Genomic DNA, 8,620 nt, shown 5'->3' with positions numbered 1-8,620 from the left:
CTGCCAGCGATTTGCAAAGCTGCCACCCGGGCTCCCAGCCGCACTCCGGGGACCCGGAGACGTTTACGGTGTCCTGGCGGCCGTGCCCAAGGCAGCCGGTAGGTGGCGCAACGAGCCGTGCGCACCGTCAGACCGTGAGGAAGGCCAGGGTTTTGATTCATAAAAAACATAAATTCTACTTGATGAACAATAATAAAGGAAATTGACTACCGGGCACCATAGAGATGAATTTTTAAAGCCCCGAAATCAAGTTATTTGAGATTATTTAATTTAATTTACTAAATGTGAATAACTGTGCCATGTAATGGTGAAAGGCAGGGGCATTTAGGTTTTATAGCTTCTAAATGCTTCTCTTTCGGGTGATTGCACTCCGCTGCGTGGTCGCCAGAGAACTCTGTCCCCGTCTCCAAGCTGTGTAAACAAATTGAGGAGAGAATAATTACGTGGTGTTAGAAAGACTGGGGCGGAAAGGAAGAGCCCCAGCTACAAAATTCCCACCCCCTTTTCACGTAATGAACTACCCCAAAAGTACTCAAAGATTGCTTTTAAAGACTTTATTGATAAAAGTATTCATCTAAGCCTAAGCGAAGCATCTTCCAGGTGCTCCTTGAAATAGAAACCTTACCTCTTAAGAAAGCAAATAAATAAGATCTATAACAATTGATATTTACAGTCACATTGAAACGTTTTAAGTTGATGAATGTACATTTCCATTAGCTTCCCAACTGACGAATGAGGACCCTAAGAAATCTCGAAAGTCTATTCATCTTTTGGTCAAAGAAAATTTTCTGCAAGCAGATGTGTAAAGCCCTTTTATAAAAATGCAGTGCCAACATTCTCCTCAGCGAGCAGCAGCGCATTCTCCTCAGCGAGCAGCAGCACACACATTATATGTTTGCACGAATGTGTGTCTGTCTGCAAAAACAGAGGGAGTTGCGCACAGGCATAAATCAGTTCAAATACCCATGAGTGTGTACACGTCCACGGGCGCATACTCTGCCTGTGTACCACTTCCCTATTGTTTTCGGTGCAACCGATTTTGGCACCAGCTCTTTAGCACTTTGGAAGGGCCTTCATTAGCACTGGGATAGTATCCAAAAGGAATCCAGAAAAATCAACACATGGCTGCTCTTGTTCTCACGATAAATGACAGCTTTGGTGGAAAACAACAACAGTCAAGAAGCAAAACAAAAACCAAAAAGCAACATGAGTCGCAAGAACGTGAATAGAGGAAATCAGGCATCACTAAGATTTTTTTTTTTTAATTTTAGTGTATTTGTTTATTCAATTTTCACAACCGTCTTCCTTTGCCACTAAGCCTCTGGGTACTTTTACACGATTAAAAATATAAATTCTGAAAGCATGATAAGAAGTCTAGGGAAAGAAACACAGCAATCCTGTGAGCTGCTGTCCCCGTGTGGATCCAAACGTGCTGCAGAGTGGCAGGACCTAAGTCAACCGTTAAATCACGCTAGGCACCAAGTTGAAGGTGTCCAGGGAAACTTCCAGACCAGCAATCCACAATTCTTTGGAAGCAGGGTTCTGAAGAGATGATCTTTTCTTGAAAAACAGATTTTCCCGACTTACCTGGAAGTCTCATCTTGAAAACATTAATCGGAACCCGGGGGTGGTTCCGATGCCACGAGATTGTGTAGAGAAAGCAGTGATTTCTAAACTCACCAAGTGCCCAGTAATGCCCAGTGTGTGGGGGTACGTGTACAAGCGCTCACACCCATGGATGATAAATCATTCTTTGAAGAGAAGCAATAGCCGAACAAACTAGAGAAGACTTTAACTCAAAGGGTTAATTCCTTGACACGGCAGCTGTCAAAACCACAGACTCAGATTTTGCATAAGTTGTTTGTATGGGAGGGTTGTGAAATTTTCAAGGGAAAGGAAAAATGAAAAGGAACGGGCAGGCAGTGAAATCATTTTTTTAAAAAAGGGAAGGAGAGCAAGTGCAAATGGGTTTCTAGGCTCTTGATTTTGACCCGGTTGCTCCAGAACAGGACATGGGTGAGTGCAGCGAAGGCCTATCATAGCCTTTATGGAGAACCCCACACGATGCTGGTGGTAAGAATCTTAAGGAGAGGACAACTAGACAGACATGATGGACGGCAAGAGAAGCATCTGAAAGAGTCAAATCCTAAGCATTAAACATCCTGCAGGTGTGTTTCTAGAGTAATTCAAAACACAGTAACATATTGAGAAATCACATACCATGCAATCATTCAAATTGTACAAAATTTTTGGAGGCCCTGCTTTTGCAGGGCTAATAAAATGGTTAAAACAAAAACACAGGAACAGCCTGAGATTGTGGATCATGGCCGAGTGGCAGCAAAGCATCTCCAAATTAATTCATTCATTCCACAAATATTCATGAAGTGCCCCTGAAGTGACAGGCACGGTGGAAAGCACTAGGTATGCAAAAGTAAACAGGGTAAGTCTTCTCAAAGGCTTTTATGCTCAGAGACATGACCACCACATTGGCTGTTTTCAAACAGTACCAACAGTCCTCTAAGTCAGGAGTTAGGGGTTAAAATTTTGTGAATCACTGAGTGGAAATGGAGCCCCAGAGTTCAGTATTCCCATGTCAGGGTGTACCCCACCCACATCACAAAGTGTCCTACTATCCAGCCATTGATTTGGCTGGATGGAGAGACAGACAAAAAGTGCACCCTCTCAGAAGCCAAGCCATTATTCCAAACTATAGCTGAAGTATCTGTTGACAACAGCTCACCGTCATCAATAGCTCTGTTTCAGCCTTATGCTGATAATTGTTATGAATCAGCTAATACAGTCTCATATTTGATAGAAGTATCTCACTTGCCAATAAGGACCAAAAAGCAGAATGAAAGGTTTTCAAAAGCAGAGATTCCAAGGAGAACCGAGGCTCCTTCTCAATAGCCTATTCAATAACCCTTTTCTCTTTCTTCTCCCCCATTAGATGAGGATAGAAGCAGCATGGCATTTGGCAGGGAGACCAATGTCAACACTCTCTATATTTACTTATTTATTGGCAGTTTGGAAGGCAGCCACCATTTATGGTCCTTCATTCCCAAATAGAGGGAGCAAAGATTCCTGCCAACGATGTCTCCAAGCCACCTGACTGGCCTCTCTCTGCGCGAGCCAAGAGGGGACTGGGTCCAGGACATGAATTGTTGGCCACCATGTTTATAACATGCTTAACGCTGCCTCTCTACTAAAAAGCCCCAACTGGAGAAGACCGTGGGCTGCAAACCCCCCCGACATGGTTTAGCTGTCACAGAAGCAAGCTTTTGGAAAGACGACATCTGACTATAACCATCCCCAGCCACACAATGCCACCACAGCTAAGCCCTTTTGGTGCTCTGTTTGGAAGGTGCAAATGGAGTGCGATGTGAAGATCTTGGAGAGGGTCCCAAAGAGTCTCATTTTGACGTGGTTGATGAAAGGTTTGGGAAAATTGTCCTTCTGACCAAAGCCCAAACAAATTGGGATTTGTTTTAATGGAGCAAAGAGAGACAGCTAAGAGTGAGATTGTCTTTGAATAAGAGTAAAGAACTATTCTCAACATCCGGCACAACTAGAATAAGAGAAATCTGGAAATTTTGGAACTCAGTTGCTCCTTCACGATTATCTATAAATCCCTTTATTTGACAGAAGATTGCATTTATTTTCAGGGAGAGATTCTAGAAACAGGTGCCTTCACTCCAAGATGAGTTCTGGATTCTGACAAGTGGCCAGCCCTCCGTGATTAGCTCAGACATTATCTAATTATTAGCTCAGCAGCACAGGCACATGTCACCAAAAAGTGCTCGTTCCTCAGGTTAAATTCTAGACCAAGACAAGCAAGTTTGTTCAGTCAGGAGCACAACACATCCCTTGCCGGGAGTGGAGAATCTCCTTACATTCTTATGATGCAGTAAAATAACTCTGCCATGGGGTGCCTATCATATTGCTTTAAAAAGCAAACTGACCAGACCAAGGCACAGGACAGTGTAGTTGTATTAAGCGCTGGAGCAAGCTTAGTTATGAAATCCAGAGAACCTTCTAGAGGAGTGGCTCAGCTGCGGCTTCCCAGGTTGCCCACAATTATAGACAATTTCATGGGAAGCAAGTTTTGGACACATCATGTAAGTTATTAAAGCTCTGTCAGCCTCCACCACTGCTACAGCATGAAATTTCCCGTTTGCTCCACAACCTCCGAATTCAGAGCAAAATTGTCGCCAGCTGTGCTTTCCACTAACTTTATTTCAAGTGAGGAGCAAAACATCTTTGATGATAACGTTGCTGGAGGAAAATCCACTGCGAGTTAGTCAAAGCTGATTGCAACCTCAACCAAACCATCATCAGATAGACCAATTGCTCTTTTCCACGTTGGGCTTGCAAAGATGATGTTCTATTTTACACAGAGGATGGAAAAATGAAATTGGACTGTGTTAAGATTCTCAGAAAATGTACACTCAAGATATGGAACCCAGATCAAGACTATCAGAAAATGTACTATCAAGCGTTGCAGAAATAATGTAAGTGATGTATTTTCAGTTCCTAAAGCTCATTGCTCTCCTTTTCACTCTGTGTCTTTGCACATACTTCCTTCTGCTAAGTATATATCCATTCCCCAACCCATCCTCCATTTCCACCTGGCCTACTCATCTTTCAAATCCAATAAAAAACTTCTGAGGGAAATCCTCCAATATCCCCAAGAAATTAGGCCTTCCCTCCTTGGTGATTCTATATATAAAATATTACATATGGGGTGCCTGGGGAAGTTCAGTGGTAGAATTTTCGTCTACCATGCAGGAGACCTGGGTTCAATTTCCCACCCGTACACTCCAAAAAACAAATAAACAAACAAACAAAAGTCAATGATGGTGCTGCAATAACAGCGTATTCACATGGAAAAAGAATGAAATGTGACCCCCAGTCCAGAGTATACAAAAACATTACAGATATTTATACACACACACACACACACACACTCACATACTTACCTACACAAACACATACACACACATATATTTAACTCCCGTATTAAATTGTACAAAACATTAAGGAGGAGGGGAAATAATATGAGTTTTGGGGTCAGAAATAAGAGACTGCACATCCCACCTCCTCCACTTACAATCTCTGCATCCTCAAGCAAATTACCCAATCTTCTTGACCTCGAGTGCTATACCAACCACAAAGTGGGGGTGATAATGCAGAATTTAGGAGGTTCTTGGGAGATGAAGATGAGGCAAGAGAGGCATATGCCCTGGGCACTATGCCTAACTATAGGCGAGACTCAATGAATGAGTCCCCTCCCCTTCCTCTTGCTTCTTGCCTCCAAAGGCAAGAAACAAGCTTTTCATCTTTGTGTCCTCAGCATCAAATCCAAAACCATGATTGAACACCCTAAGGATTCATTAACATGGAAGGAATGCAATGGCTTAGGACAAATAGGGACCAATTTTTAATTCACAGAATGTCAGAAAAGGGCCCTAAACTGATTGTAACTGACCAGATGATATGCTGGAGGAAATGCACATGAGTCCCCTCCTCTCCTACTGCCATCTGGGACTCCCCCACCCCTTCTCCTGGCCAGCACAGCCTTCCCTGTTTATAAGCTTTGCAGATCAGAGCCGCCTGGGCCTTTCTGGGATGCATTTCAATTGCATTTGCCCCTGGGTCTGGAGACCAGCACCCAGCCTCGTGGCGACTTTAATAGGAGCCGAGTCCGTCTACTATTAGTTAAGGGCAATTGCTCATCAACTACACCAAGATGGCTTCATTCAAATTGGAAATGATAGATTAACAGACACGAGAAAATGTGTTGCGCGACATTCAGAAAAGGACGCAAATGACAAAACATGTTGCCTTCTGGATCGGCAGGGAAATGGCTTATAGCAGAGCGCAAGCGGCTTCTTGCGCCTCCAAGTCTGGCTAGAAGGTTTTATGGCATTTAGCAGGATTGCGCAAAACGCACCCACGGCACACCATAACTCTCGCAAAACAGCATTTTCATGTGCTAATGGCAACTGAATCAGAAACACATGGATTTAATTTCCTTCAAAATACCCATGGGTATAAAAATCAATGTGGGAAAGTCGTTTGGCTAGCTGTATTTGAGGCTTTTCTGAGCCCAAAAATCGTGAGGAATTGTTGGAGATGGCTGCCGAACCCAAAATCCCACCAGGTTCTCCCCTCCCCAAGCGCCATCCTGGCCTAATGTGACGTGAAACTCCGGCTGTCTTTTTGGAGAGAGGCAGGTGCTTGCTGTGTGGTACCTTAACAGTTGCCATCTCTGCAGATTTCCTGCTTTCTGCGATTAGTTCATTTGCTCGGCCTCTCCCCACCGCACAGCCATCAGGGAGATCTCATTTTGGCAGCAGATTGGAATCCCTGCCTGAAAGTTGATAGAGGTTGAGCTATTTGCAGAAATAATGCTTTCCAGACGTACTAAACAGTACCCCTCTTTCCAGATGGAGTGGCATTAGTGTTGCTTCCAGCCATTTCCTCACCTTCTGGTATACTTGTCAGTTCTCCCATATGCACCGCGAGCCTTCCATATTCTGGGGAATCTCAGAAAACCGCCTAGACCCTCGGCTTCTCAACACTTGCAGGCACAAATGCATGCACACGCCGCGTGCACACACACGCACACATTTATACTTGTATGTATGCACATACTGCTTTCTTCCCACCCCTCCCACCTCCTGGGAGTCAATTTCGATTTTCTGAGACAGAATCACTGACTAGGATAGTTTAGCAGCTCAGGGAATCAGGTGTATGAATACATAGGGTGTTGCGGTCCTTTTGCTTTGGTGATGTTTTGGCCATCCATAATCATCAATGACATTGCTACCCACGTTTTTCTTTCAGTGGCCACTAGTTAGCTATGTCACAGCCCTGGGTTAGTCCCTGGCCCAAGAGAACCCTCTTAAAAGCTGGAATAAGACTCTTTGTGTTACGGCCCATACGTTAGACACTTTGAACTGTGGGAACCATAATGTCACCTCGATGTGCTACTTCCTTATTGAGAAATTGCCCGGCTTGTCACATTTTATTAGTGGTTTAAATATGCCTGGACCAGAAATCAGATACTGGAAGCAGGTTGTGCTGGAGGGGCTTCCCAGCTCTGTGATTCAATACTCCCAAGTCCTGTGGAGCCTTCCATCCACTGGCCGGAGGGCGCACTGCACTGCACAGGGGGATTCCAGGATAGCAGCATCCCTTTTCCTTTTATTTATTTTATTTTTCTAAACACTCCCCTTCCCCCAGTGACCGCTAATCTGCTTTCTACCTCTGCAAATTTGCTATTTATTGTCACCTCTTTTAAGCGATAATTGTACAATTTTTATCCTTATGCACCTTGCTTATTTCAACGAGCATGATGTTTTCGAGGTTTTTCCATGCTCCAGCATATCTCATAACTTCATTCTTCCTTGTGGCCAAATAATTTTCCATTGCGGGTATGTACCAATTTTGTCTGCCCATTCATTTGTTGAAGGACACTTGTCTCCAGCTTCTGGCTATTGTGAATAATGCTGCTATGGACACTGGTGTACAAGTATCTGTTTGCAAGCCCGTTTTCACTCTATTTGAGTATGCACCTAGAAATGGAGTTGCTGTATCAAATGATAAAGTATTGAACTTTTTGAGAAAAGTTTTTCATCCACAATTTCCATTCCTACCAACAACGCACTGGCGTTCCAATTTCTACACCTTTTCTCCAAACATTTGCACTTTTCTACCAATAAATACCCCCTTTGCTTTGCCATTCAATCTCTTTTTCTAATTCCAAATTCCCTCCTGAAGCTGAACTAATATTTTATTTACGGGCCGGGGTAGAGGGAGTGTTATACAACTGTGCCATGCTCACCTCTCTCCACAGCTCCCATTGCTCAATTCGGCTCAATTTTGCTCTGGAGCACATTCAAGATGGAAATGCTCTTCCAAAAATATAACAGGTCTGTCTTGCTTCTTCTCTACAAAGGAAAGACTTGTATGTCCTATAGTGAATTAGGGAGTTGGAATTTCTGAGGAGACCCTAACTTTGGCCCCCTGAAATCTTCTATATACTGCAGAAATCGGGTCAAGCAGCCAAACCCAATAATTATGACAACATAAATCACAGAAAATTCATTTCAAAAATACAAAACATTGCAGCCAAATTAAAACCTTCCTCTTCAACTCAACTCTTCCCACTTATTACTCAGAATCACACACTGCTAGTGGTTAAGGGCAAAACATCTGAGCCAGACAGCCCGAGTTTGAGTTTTGGCCCTGTGTGTCTTTGGACCTATGATGTAACCTCTCTGTGCCTCAATTATCTCATCTGTGAATTGGGGCTAAGACTGGTACCTACCTCACACAGTGGTCGCAAGGAGTAAATGGTGTCCAACATACTGTGCTTAGAACAATCTTGGCATATAGTAACTGTAAGCTGAGGCTCATAAGCAAACCATGTGCTTTCCTTCTACCTCCAGGAAACTTTACTTCCTATCACTTATGCTGCGTTTTTAGGGACTTAAGAGATCGATGATTTTCCTTGTTGTGTGAGTTGAGTCACTGATGGTCAGGGTTGCTATTGCGAGGGTTGTGGCCCTCCCTACTAAGCTACTTCTGGAATTGTCCTGGTCATCTTAGAGAGGAC

Source organism: Tamandua tetradactyla, chromosome 6 (genome assembly GCF_023851605.1).
Source record: "Tamandua tetradactyla isolate mTamTet1 chromosome 6, mTamTet1.pri, whole genome shotgun sequence".
In the NCBI taxonomy this organism is placed as follows: Eukaryota; Metazoa; Chordata; class Mammalia; order Pilosa; family Myrmecophagidae; genus Tamandua; species Tamandua tetradactyla.
The sequence above is the reverse complement of the archived record's forward strand: the minus strand, read 5'-3'. Positions refer to the sequence as shown.